Genomic DNA, 13,412 nt, shown 5'->3' on the forward strand with positions numbered 1-13,412 from the left:
GATTGAAATGCTGTGGTAGAAGCTTAAGAGAGCTGTGCATAAATGAATACCCACAAACCCCAATGAACTGAAGCAACATTGTAAAGAAGAGTTGGACAAAATTCCTCCACAACAATATGAGAGACTGAAAACCAATACTTGAAGTTACTGCTCCTAAAGGTGGTTCTACAAGCTACTGAATCATGGGGTGTACAGTTTTTCATAGGTCTTCTCCATTTTGTTTAAATTTTTGTTAAATAAATAATGACACAGTGGAATCTGTTGTGTGCTGTTTTACACCCAAGGTTAGGTTTAAATAACCGAGGGATTTCAAAGAGGATGTACTTCCTTTTTCACATGACTGTGCTTCATGTATTAAAGCTGTGACCATGACTGTAAAGACCACCGAGCTTTAGGTCATGTCCTCTGTCATTTTGAGGGGAATTTAAGAAAACACAGTCACATGTCTGAATGTGTGAGTTTCATTGTTGTATATGCATCAAGGCTAGTTATTATTACTCAGGATAACAACAGCTGATTTCCTTCACAGAGCAGACATAGAGATGGTACCATCAGATTCAACCTTTCAATCTGTAATTAAGAAGTAAAGAGGAGCAGAACAACAAACAGCTACTACGTTTTGAACGTAGAGGGGAAAAAACTAACCTTTCTAAAATGAATGAAAAGCAACACCATCAAAAATAGTTTGAAACTTTAAACTCTGTAGTAAGTAGGACATATTTTACTTCACTTTATACAGGTCTATCAGAATGATTACCAGTATGAATTGTAAAACATTTATTTACTGTAAACCTGCAGCCCTCACATTTTACATCCTCTTATCTGACGTGTCATAATTTCAAGAGAACAACCTGTTCTGTAAAAGTACACAGAGGATGTGGTTTAGGAAAGCAGATTAACTTTGAAGGGACGACAAGAGGTGTGTTACAGATAGTAACAGTACACTAGTGCTACATGACTGACTGAGAGTTGTATGGATATTCTCATGAAACTGTTGGAGATTGATGAGAATGTTGGTTGAAATAAATCCAGTAAGCACATGTTATTGCCAACAGCAGCAGATCAGAGAGGTATAAAGTTCAGTTTTTTCATACAGAGAGAAAAATTCCCTCTATGTTGATGACTGGGGGAGTGGAGGAAAGTGGCTCTTTCCTTTTTGACACGCGTGCCATTGAATGTGGCATGAACTGTGTAGTCAAACTAGAAATCAGGCTTAGCTTCACAGGAATGACAGTGATTGTCACTGACATGGATTCAATGTCAACAACATCAATTAAGCTCAACTTATAAACAGTAAAGATGTTTCTGAAAACATCAAACTGCAGCTGTTTCCTCAACCTGCTCTCATAGCACACTGTTAAATAGTCACGATTTGTGCACATGGATATGGATTTACCTTTTTTTTTTTCAAACTCATGTACATACAAAGAAAGTTTTTACAGTTTGTAGGAAAAAAAGTCTGTGAACAACAAGCTCTTTATATGTCACCCTAAGAAGAGAGATGATTTGCTCTCTTTAGTTACATGACCTGTCAGTTCAATTTGACCCTGCATTTTCTCAAAACTGTTTGCACTCAAATGTCCTGCACTTCAGTTATGGTCCATTACCTCATGCTCAGATTACTTCTATGCACTTGTGAATCTTCTGAGCCCTGTACTAAAAAGCAAAATATGAGTTTAGCGAGGTAACTTCAGGTTTAACTCGTTTTAACTGCGTTTTCATTCTTACAATTGTTGCTTACTTCTTATCACGGTGCATTGCCATGGTAACTGATAATGATTGGCTAACCTGCTCTGGAGCAGAGGTCTGTACTACAAAGCAAGTTCAACATACCTAGGATATCTCTTAGTTATCTGGCTTCACTAAACCACACCCAACAACCACAGTCTCACTAAGCAGTCATACGAAAACAGTATTGTCAGAACCATGAGTAAAGTAGCTACCTAAAATGATATGAGAAGTAACACTGAGAGTTACAGCTTAATTTGGCTATTGACATCCAAAAATGACATTTAACAAGGTGAAATGTGAACAATATGATCACATGACTAGAATAGAAACAGTAGAAATAATCATCAGTGATCAAAGTCAGGCTGAGGATTTATTGTAAATAAGTCCATCAAGTGTTTGTGCTCCTTAGTGTGATGGTGGTTTATTGTGAGTTAGTGTGAATATGTGATGCAGATAAACAGTGACAGTAATGTCAGAGTGTTTCTGCTGCCAAAGCAGAGAGGAGAGGAGAGAGTTCATGTCTGAGCTCCATCTGACTGAAATGTTCATTTAGAATCAGCAGAAATCTTCAACAGTGTGAAGAGAAAAGCATCTTTGTTCCATCAACATGAAAATCTAATAGTCAGTCTGTGATAATTTAGTAACCATCGAGTCAAACTGGAAATCAGGTTTGGTTCCACAGAAATGACAGTGGCATTGTTTCCAAATAAACTTCATCACTCAAGCTCAACTTGATGACAAACCATAAAGATGTTTCAGAAAACATCAAAACTGCAGCTGTTTCCTCAACCCACTCTCACAACAGCTTGTGAAATAGTCACAAAATCTAATGTGCAGATGCATGTACATGTACATATGTATGTATGTTTATTGATTGGTTAGTTAAATACATAGCTTTTCAATTGAAAACTCAAACGTGTGCTGAGAATGCAGCAATGTACAGTATCTTGTATCTGATCAGCTTAAAAGGTCACATGACCTTCACTGGCTAAACATGGCTGCCTGAATCAAATCCAAGTCCAAGACTATGCTGCCTACAGAGAGACTTCTGGGATTTAGCTCTTAGTTCTTACTTCAAGGTCTCCCACTTCTGTGAAGTTTTAGTGTCATAAATAAAACAGTCTTGTCTGATATTCTGTCATTTCCAAAGGTGTAAGCAGCTTGATGTCTGATTTGTGTTTACCTGAACTTAGACTTAGTCAACAAAAGTTTTTGCACATTACCAAATTTCAGTTTGGTATATGAGGCTTTCCTGAGACAAGGCTACACTAAAGGCTGTTTCCCGCTCCTATCACATTACAAACCTTTACTAAATGTAAAGAACTGTACACATGAATTTATCATTCTAAAATTACAAGAAACACTATGACAGTAGCATAAAGAATGATTGATCAGCATCAAGTGTTGATCCTAAAACTGTTAATATTTGAACTTTTATTGGACTCATTTGAGGTGGTCCTGTTTTGGTGTAATAAAAATAAAATTAATAAAAAGAAACTCTACCTTTCCCCAGGTACCAAGTCTTCAGAGACAAGTGGCCCAGATTTTTTAGTCCTTAATCTTTCAGGTGAAAGAAATACAACAGGTGCTGAAAGCAGAGATGACTGCTGATTTGTTTGGCTGATTAAACCTGTTGGTTCAGTTGTCTGTGCAGTACATTTTACAGACAAAACAGTCGTTTGAAAATGTGAGTTTCAGTGTTCATCCCTACATGCACTCAGGTCAGTAACAGTCCGTTTCCTTCACTGAATGCAGCAGACAATGAACCAAAAACAGATTCACTAAGCTAAATTTAAAAGTATCACTATCAAAAGCAGTTTGAAACCTTAAACTCAGTAGCAAGTAGAACATATTCTATGACAACCTTTCACTTTATTTTTTATGTATTCATTTATTTACATCCTCATTCTTACCTGATGTGTCGTAATTTCAAGCAAACAACCTGCTCTGTTAAAACACAGGAAGAATGTGGTTTTGGAAAGCAAATGAACTTTGAAGAGACAACAAAGAGGAGTGTCACAGATCATCTGATGATATGAAAATCACTGGGATTCCTGAGGCACTGTGTCCTGGTTCTATCTGTTTCTACTGTGACAGTCTAAAGTCAGCTGCAGACTAAAATCTGTGGAGCAAGCTGTGATGAATTAATCTAGAATATGAAAGAAAGTTTCCCAGTGATGCTCTGCAGATGGTGTATGATTTCACAGTTCTCAAAAACTCAACATGGTCAGTTCACCTGCACATTTAACCTGGGAGGAGTAGCTCAGAGAGGGCAAGAAAGTAGAAGGTGCATTCTGGAGTGATGGGTCAACCAAAATCTGAAAGTCTTTTTTTGATCTTGAGTCTAAATGGTATCACCAAGAGTCTTGAGGAAAGACTTTAGTGCAGAGTGGGGGGCTACTGTGAAAGCCAGATTCTGCGGCAACACATCATCAGTCAGTCTGGTCGTCAGTGTAAAGTCCTGTGTCTTTTTAGGGCTCAAGAAGTAATTGTGAAGGGAGATAAGATGTTCAGAAGAAACAATATCTGTCCAAGGTTTGATGAGTCCAAGCATAATGTAGCAAGTACAACTAGAGAGAGGTGTAAGGATGTTTGCATCAAACTGGTGGAGACTGATGAGAATGTTGGTTGGAATGAATCCAGAGAAAAAATCCCGTCTATGTGGATGAATGGGGAGTGGAGGAAGTTGGCTCGGTCCTTGTTGACATGCCCGACACTCAACGTGGTATGAACCATCGAGTCAAACTGGAAATCAGGTTTGGTTCCACAGAAATGACAGTGGCATTGTTTCCAAATAAACTGCATCAATCAAGCTCAACTTGATACTTCTACATCTGACTCGTCAGTCAGACAATCCTGTGATGTGCTACATTCACTGATGTTTTCCATTAAGGTCAACTAAATAATTTCAGATACTTGTTAAACTTGGTAACAATGTGGAAGTGTTGACTTCCAAACTGTTCATACAGTGAATGTGTGTAATAACACAAAGGCCTTTTGGAGCTGAACTTTCTCTGCATAGTGTAGAGGATCTTCCCTCTGAAACCTGCTGTCATTGTAAGGTTTTTCATTTATATATAAAGGTCCTGTTCATAAATCTGTTACTATCTGATCATATTTGTTTGATGCTGTCCAGTTACACTGTGGATTTATTGAAGTTAACAGAATAGACTGAATGTAGGATACAGAAATTATCTTAAGATTTCTGATTTTAGATAAAACATGTGACATGATGCAAAAAAGTAAAAAATAGTCAAAGTTATCAGGACTCCCTTAATTGAAATAAGAGAAGATTTCATTTGTCATGCTTATTTGTTAATAACTTGTTTCTGAGGCCTCACATCCTGTAACTGTTATTTATGCTGAAGAATATGAGTTTTTATGTTGTGTAGCTGAGGTGACTTTCTCTCAGTTAAATCTGGTTCTGTGGTGACACCTAGTGGCAGCTGCAGGACACTACACCATCAGTAAATACAGACTCACATTTGGTGAAAATCATTCTGAAAAACCAGGTGCATTCTGGTTAGCTCACAGACAAGCAAATACACAGCGTGTTTGGGTAGTTCAGGGAGCCTGGGAGAGCTGAGTGTTGCTAGGAAACACACAAAACTTCAGCTGCTTAAAATGATGAACAAGGTTATAGTTATAGTTATAGTTTTATTATTTTTCATTAGTTTTTATTTTTTACTTTTGACTTTGATTTTATCTTCAGTTTATACTTAATATGTTTCTAAAGCAGATTTGCTGATTTAGTTTAATATTTATTTATTCAGCATTTATCTGATTAATTGGATTTTTCTCTTTGAGTAAGGCTCTACATATTATATCACCTTCCACTGCAAAGTGCACGCTCTCATCTGTGACACCGTCGTATTCAAAGTAATCTAAAATGGGACCCTACTGCTTCCTTCCGGGTTTTACCACCGCTATGACGGCAGCTGTTAATGGACTGGCAGCCTGTCCTGAACCATGAGCTGCTGACAGCAGAAAACAATTTTAAAAATCTAATTTAAGACGTATTGTCGTTGAAACAGTTTACTATCTCAGTTCTACAGATTTTTTTTCTCATTACCAGTTTATGTTTACTTTTGTTTTTGGTAGAACTTGATTGTTGATGGAAGATTCTAAAATTTAATGATTTTGATTTTGTGAACAATAAAGAAAAAAGAAAGATTCCACTGTAAAGTGATCACCTTTTTCTGAAGAGGCTACACTACTGACTGTTTCCTGTTCCAATTATATTTCAAACTTTTATTAAATGTTAAAAACTGCACTCTTGAATTCATGTTTCACAGTTAATTCTCTTATTAAAATGACAATAGACAGCAGCATAAATACTGATGAAGGGGCACTGAGTGTTGATCTTGAAACTGCCAAGATTTGAACTTTTCTTAGATTCATCTGAAATAGCCCTGACTACAGCTCTGTTTTGGTGTAATAATCATCATATATTAACAAGAAGCACCACCTTTTCCTACCATGATGATAACGGTCAAAGTCTTTAGAAACAAGTCGATCAGATGTTTTCACTCCTTAATCTTTTTTTTTTTTTTTTTTTTTTTTTTTTTTCCAGTCAAACAGTTTCAAACCAAACACCTGATATGAAATAGTTTCAAAGCAGATTCATGGAACATCTCTACATCTGACTGTTGTCATAGAAACCCTGTGATGTGATTTAGTGAGTTTTTCCATTAAATTCTACTAAATGATTTCAGACACTTCTTAAACTTTGGATGACAGTGTTGACTATAATGTTCAGACAGTGAATGTGTGTAACACTGTAACACAAAGGCCTATAGAAGCTGACAGCAGCGTAAAAACCCTGTTTATAAATCTGCTACTAACTGATCATGTTTGTAGTCAGAGCAGATGAGTGATTCCATTAGTGTATTTTTTTTTTTTTTTTTGTATTTCATCTTTTTTAGCTAAATTTGATCGAAACAGCAAAAGTTTAAAAAAACATTCTCACTTGTTGCATTAAAACAACATGAACTGGTTTCATTGTTGTGAAGCTTCATTAGAGGATAACAACAGGACAGAGGGAGCTTTATCAGCTGCTTTTCAAAATAAAACATCAAGAAAACAGAGTCAACAGTTTGGAGACAAACTCAGGAGAAATAAAAAATTTTTCCTTTTGGTTGTCTTTAGGTTGGGGATAATTCTAGTTTTCATAGTCCTCTTTTGGTTATATTTGTATCTTTATTTTTTTTCTGTGTAGTTCCGCCCCACTTCCTTTGTGTTCATACCTTACTGATACCATCTGGTCTCATGTTGCATCCATTTTCCCTCCAGCGAGCTAGGGGATATAACAAACAATGTATTGTACTTAAATATCATGGCTTTTTTATTATTATTATGAGTTAAGTTTGTTTGGGTTTTTTTTTGCTCACACCTTATCAAACAGCTCTAACAACAGTTTTAATTTTAGACACATTTAATCATTTGAAGTAATTTGTTTTTACATACAGTTAAAGTTTTGAACAAACACCTGCAAAATGTTTTAATGCAGGTTGATTGAGAGTTTCTACATCTCACAGTTGTAAGTCTGTTACTAACTAAATATTGTTTGTTTGATGTTGTGAATCTGTTGAAGAAATTAACAAAACAGACTGTACATGTGCTACATACATATACTTAAACGTTTTTGTTTTTGTTTTTACATTTAAACATTTGATACATACATGGCACAAATACTGGTCATATTAGAAGTATGTACCTTTAGAGCAGTTTTTTCAGTCAGATGCTGTTGATATCTGACATGAGTGTTTTATTGCAGGGAGATGAGCTACAGTCAGGAGGATCTGCTGACATGAATTTTGTTTATAGAACAAACAACCACTATTCAGTTATCGTTGTTGAAATTTAATTAAAAATATTTGAGCAGAAAATGTAAGTGTCATCATTTGATGTTTAATTTATTCATATTTTGTATTCACATAAATGTGTGAACTGGCATCTATGAAGAAATCATATATTGTATTATTACTTATCTATACAGACCCACTTGATTAACCTTCCATGAATACTTCATAAGGTAATCAACTGGAATGGTTTTCAAATAACAGGTGTGCCTTCTCAAGAGTTAATTTGTGGAATTTCTTGTCTTCTTAATGAGTCAGTGGAAATCTGAACTTTAGTCCGGTGGTCCAAATTTGAGATTTTGGTCCCACCCACCAATGTCTTTGTGAGACGCAGAAAAGGTGAGCAGATGGTTTCCACATGTGTGGTTCCTACCATGAAGCATGGAGGAGGAGGTGTGATGGTGTGGGGTGCTTTACTGGTGACACAGTTGGTGATTTATTCAAAAGAGTCCAGTCCAGAGGCAAGAATACCTGCAGAAAGTGACAGAAGAGGAGAGAGAGGCAACAACAGAATGACTGAAAAAGAAAAGAATAAAGGTCGCAATGACCCAGTCCAGACCTCAACCTGATTGAAATGCTGTGGTAGAAGCTTAAGAGAGCTGTGCATAAATGAATACCCACAAACCCCAATGAACTGAAGCAACATTGTAAAGAAGAGTTGGACAAAATTCCTCCACAACAATATGAGAGACTGAAAACCAATACTTGAAGTTACTGCTCCTAAAGGTGGTTCTACAAGCTACTGAATCATGGGGTGTACAGTTTTTCATAGGTCTTCTCCATTTTGTTTAAATTTTTGTTAAATAAATAATGACACAGTGGAATCTGTTGTGTGCTGTTTTACACCCAAGGTTAGGTTTAAATAACCGAGGGATTTCAAAGAGGATGTACTTCCTTTTTCACATGACTGTGCTTCATGTATTAAAGCTGTGACCATGACTGTAAAGACCACCGAGCTTTAGGTCATGTCCTCTGTCATTTTGAGGGGAATTTAAGAAAACACAGTCACATGTCTGAATGTGTGAGTTTCATTGTTGTATATGCATCAAGGCTAGTTATTATTACTCAGGATAACAACAGCTGATTTCCTTCACAGAGCAGACATAGAGATGGTACCATCAGATTCAACCTTTCAATCTGTAATTAAGAAGTAAAGAGGAGCAGAACAACAAACAGCTACTACGTTTTGAACGTAGAGGGGAAAAAACTAACCTTTCTAAAATGAATGAAAAGCAACACCATCAAAAATAGTTTGAAACTTTAAACTCTGTAGTAAGTAGGACATATTTTACTTCACTTTATACAGGTCTATCAGAATGATTACCAGTATGAATTGTAAAACATTTATTTACTGTAAACCTGCAGCCCTCACATTTTACATCCTCTTATCTGACGTGTCATAATTTCAAGAGAACAACCTGTTCTGTAAAAGTACACAGAGGATGTGGTTTAGGAAAGCAGATTAACTTTGAAGGGACGACAAGAGGTGTGTTACAGATAGTAACAGTACACTAGTGCTACATGACTGACTGAGAGTTGTATGGATATTCTCATGAAACTGTTGGAGATTGATGAGAATGTTGGTTGAAATAAATCCAGTAAGCACATGTTATTGCCAACAGCAGCAGATCAGAGAGGTATAAAGTTCAGTTTTTTCATACAGAGAGAAAAATTCCCTCTATGTTGATGACTGGGGGAGTGGAGGAAAGTGGCTCTTTCCTTTTTGACACGCGTGCCATTGAATGTGGCATGAACTGTGTAGTCAAACTAGAAATCAGGCTTAGCTTCACAGGAATGACAGTGATTGTCACTGACATGGATTCAATGTCAACAACATCAATTAAGCTCAACTTATAAACAGTAAAGATGTTTCTGAAAACATCAAACTGCAGCTGTTTCCTCAACCTGCTCTCATAGCACACTGTTAAATAGTCACGATTTGTGCACATGGATATGGATTTACCTTTTTTTTTTTCAAACTCATGTACATACAAAGAAAGTTTTTACAGTTTGTAGGAAAAAAAGTCTGTGAACAACAAGCTCTTTATATGTCACCCTAAGAAGAGAGATGATTTGCTCTCTTTAGTTACATGACCTGTCAGTTCAATTTGACCCTGCATTTTCTCAAAACTGTTTGCACTCAAATGTCCTGCACTTCAGTTATGGTCCATTACCTCATGCTCAGATTACTTCTATGCACTTGTGAATCTTCTGAGCCCTGTACTAAAAAGCAAAATATGAGTTTAGCGAGGTAACTTCAGGTTTAACTCGTTTTAACTGCGTTTTCATTCTTACAATTGTTGCTTACTTCTTATCACGGTGCATTGCCATGGTAACTGATAATGATTGGCTAACCTGCTCTGGAGCAGAGGTCTGTACTACAAAGCAAGTTCAACATACCTAGGATATCTCTTAGTTATCTGGCTTCACTAAACCACACCCAACAACCACAGTCTCACTAAGCAGTCATACGAAAACAGTATTGTCAGAACCATGAGTAAAGTAGCTACCTAAAATGATATGAGAAGTAACACTGAGAGTTGCAGCTTAATTTGGCTATTGACATCCAAAAATGACATTTAACAAGGTGAAATGTGAACAATATGATCACATGACTAGAATAGAAACAGTAGAAATAATCATCAGTGATCAAAGTCAGGCTGAGGATTTATTGTAAATAAGTCCATCAAGTGTTTGTGCTCCTTAGTGTGATGGTGGTTTATTGTGAGTTAGTGTGAATATGTGATGCAGATAAACAGTGACAGTAATGTCAGAGTGTTTCTGCTGCCAAAGCAGAGAGGAGAGGAGAGAGTTCATGTCTGAGCTCCATCTGACTGAAATGTTCATTTAGAATCAGCAGAAATCTTCAACAGTGTGAAGAGAAAAGCATCTTTGTTCCATCAACATGAAAATCTAATAGTCAGTCTGTGATAATTTAGTAACCATCGAGTCAAACTGGAAATCAGGTTTGGTTCCACAGAAATGACAGTGGCATTGTTTCCAAATAAACTTCATCACTCAAGCTCAACTTGATGACAAACCATAAAGATGTTTCAGAAAACATCAAAACTGCAGCTGTTTCCTCAACCCACTCTCACAACAGCTTGTGAAATAGTCACAAAATCTAATGTGCAGATGCATGTACATGTACATATGTATGTATGTTTATTGATTGGTTAGTTAAATACATAGCTTTTCAATTGAAAACTCAAACGTGTGCTGAGAATGCAGCAATGTACAGTATCTTGTATCTGATCAGCTTAAAAGGTCACATGACCTTCACTGGCTAAACATGGCTGCCTGAATCAAATCCAAGTCCAAGACTATGCTGCCTACAGAGAGACTTCTGGGATTTAGCTCTTAGTTCTTACTTCAAGGTCTCCCACTTCTGTGAAGTTTTAGTGTCATAAATAAAACAGTCTTGTCTGATATTCTGTCATTTCCAAAGGTGTAAGCAGCTTGATGTCTGATTTGTGTTTACCTGAACTTAGACTTAGTCAACAAAAGTTTTTGCACATTACCAAATTTCAGTTTGGTATATGAGGCTTTCCTGAGACAAGGCTACACTAAAGGCTGTTTCCCGCTCCTATCACATTACAAACCTTTACTAAATGTAAAGAACTGTACACATGAATTTATCATTCTAAAATTACAAGAAACACTATGACAGTAGCATAAAGAATGATTGATCAGCATCAAGTGTTGATCCTAAAACTGTTAATATTTGAACTTTTATTGGACTCATTTGAGGTGGTCCTGTTTTGGTGTAATAAAAATAAAATTAATAAAAAGAAACTCTACCTTTCCCCAGGTACCAAGTCTTCAGAGACAAGTGGCCCAGATTTTTTAGTCCTTAATCTTTCAGGTGAAAGAAATACAACAGGTGCTGAAAGCAGAGATGACTGCTGATTTGTTTGGCTGATTAAACCTGTTGGTTCAGTTGTCTGTGCAGTACATTTTACAGACAAAACAGTCGTTTGAAAATGTGAGTTTCAGTGTTCATCCCTACATGCACTCAGGTCAGTAACAGTCCGTTTCCTTCACTGAATGCAGCAGACAATGAACCAAAAACAGATTCACTAAGCTAAATTTAAAAGTATCACTATCAAAAGCAGTTTGAAACCTTAAACTCAGTAGCAAGTAGAACATATTCTATGACAACCTTTCACTTTATTTTTTATGTATTCATTTATTTACATCCTCATTCTTACCTGATGTGTCGTAATTTCAAGCAAACAACCTGCTCTGTTAAAACACAGGAAGAATGTGGTTTTGGAAAGCAAATGAACTTTGAAGAGACAACAAAGAGGAGTGTCACAGATCATCTGATGATATGAAAATCACTGGGATTCCTGAGGCACTGTGTCCTGGTTCTATCTGTTTCTACTGTGACAGTCTAAAGTCAGCTGCAGACTAAAATCTGTGGAGCAAGCTGTGATGAATTAATCTAGAATATGAAAGAAAGTTTCCCAGTGATGCTCTGCAGATGGTGTATGATTTCACAGTTCTCAAAAACTCAACATGGTCAGTTCACCTGCACATTTAACCTGGGAGGAGTAGCTCAGAGAGGGCAAGAAAGTAGAAGGTGCATTCTGGAGTGATGGGTCAACCAAAATCTGAAAGTCTTTTTTTGATCTTGAGTCTAAATGGTATCACCAAGAGTCTTGAGGAAAGACTTTAGTGCAGAGTGGGGGGCTACTGTGAAAGCCAGATTCTGCGGCAACACATCATCAGTCAGTCTGGTCGTCAGTGTAAAGTCCTGTGTCTTTTTAGGGCTCAAGAAGTAATTGTGAAGGGAGATAAGATGTTCAGAAGAAACAATATCTGTCCAAGGTTTGATGAGTCCAAGCATAATGTAGCAAGTACAACTAGAGAGAGGTGTAAGGATGTTTGCATCAAACTGGTGGAGACTGATGAGAATGTTGGTTGGAATGAATCCAGAGAAAAAATCCCGTCTATGTGGATGAATGGGGAGTGGAGGAAGTTGGCTCGGTCCTTGTTGACATGCCCGACACTCAACGTGGTATGAACCATCGAGTCAAACTGGAAATCAGGTTTGGTTCCACAGAAATGACAGTGGCATTGTTTCCAAATAAACTGCATCAATCAAGCTCAACTTGATACTTCTACATCTGACTCGTCAGTCAGACAATCCTGTGATGTGCTACATTCACTGATGTTTTCCATTAAGGTCAACTAAATAATTTCAGATACTTGTTAAACTTGGTAACAATGTGGAAGTGTTGACTTCCAAACTGTTCATACAGTGAATGTGTGTAATAACACAAAGGCCTTTTGGAGCTGAACTTTCTCTGCATAGTGTAGAGGATCTTCCCTCTGAAACCTGCTGTCATTGTAAGGTTTTTCATTTATATATAAAGGTCCTGTTCATAAATCTGTTACTATCTGATCATATTTGTTTGATGCTGTCCAGTTACACTGTGGATTTATTGAAGTTAACAGAATAGACTGAATGTAGGATACAGAAATTATCTTAAGATTTCTGATTTTAGATAAAACATGTGACATGATGCAAAAAAGTAAAAAATAGTCAAAGTTATCAGGACTCCCTTAATTGAAATAAGAGAAGATTTCATTTGTCATGCTTATTTGTTAATAACTTGTTTCTGAGGCCTCACATCCTGTAACTGTTATTTATGCTGAAGAATATGAGTTTTTATGTTGTGTAGCTGAGGTGACTTTCTCTCAGTTAAATCTGGTTCTGTGGTGACACCTAGTGGCAGCTGCAGGACACTACACCATCAGTAAATACAGACTCACATTTGGTGAAAATCATTCTGAAAAACCAGGTGCATTCTG

Source organism: Lates calcarifer, unplaced genomic scaffold (assembly GCF_001640805.2).
Source record: "Lates calcarifer isolate ASB-BC8 unplaced genomic scaffold, TLL_Latcal_v3 _unitig_5444_quiver_468, whole genome shotgun sequence".
NCBI classification, from domain to species: Eukaryota; Metazoa; Chordata; class Actinopteri; family Centropomidae; genus Lates; species Lates calcarifer.